The sequence below is a fragment of the Hyla sarda genome, unplaced genomic scaffold (assembly GCF_029499605.1).
Source record: "Hyla sarda isolate aHylSar1 unplaced genomic scaffold, aHylSar1.hap1 scaffold_3117, whole genome shotgun sequence".
In the NCBI taxonomy this organism is placed as follows: Eukaryota; Metazoa; Chordata; class Amphibia; order Anura; family Hylidae; genus Hyla; species Hyla sarda.
The window spans coordinates 15,991-16,443 of record NW_026609844.1 but is presented as its reverse complement, the minus strand read 5'-3'; the positions used below and the strand labels follow the sequence as shown (position 1 = coordinate 16,443).

Sequence of the window (453 nt, the reverse complement as noted above, 5' to 3'; positions counted from 1 at the left end):
ATCGCTTCTCGGCCTTTTGGCTAAGATCAAGTGTAGTATCTGTTCTTATCAGTTTAATATCTGATACGTCCCCTATCTGGGGACCATATATTAAATGGATTTTTGAGAACGGGGGCCGATTTCGAAGCTTGCTTCCGTCGCCCTATGCATTGACCCGATATGGCAGTATCTTCGGGTACAGTGCACCACCCCCTTACAGGGTTAAAAAGAAAGATTCCTACTTTCATTGCTACCTGCTTGCTGGCTAGCCAGCTAGCCAGCCCTGTGGGCCTTGCTGCTGCTGCTGCAGCCAAAAAACAAAAGGTGGTGCTGCTGCTGCTTCTGCTGCTTCTGCTTCTGCTTGTGTCTGGCCGCTGTTGGAGCGTCCAGGCACAGGACTTCTGCTGCTGCTGACTAAATGGCCTCCTTAATTGGATCATTTGAGTAGCCAGCACACCTGTGCAGGTAGGGCAT

General features: G+C 50.3%; 1 non-coding gene across 1 annotated transcript; it reads left to right on the top strand.

The window, feature by feature from the left end:
* Positions 1 to 191, top strand: LOC130328655 (U2 spliceosomal RNA). The gene has a single exon (XR_008872544.1). It is a non-coding gene; the product is annotated as a U2 spliceosomal RNA (small nuclear RNA).
* Positions 192 to 453: the final 262 nt, after the last annotated feature.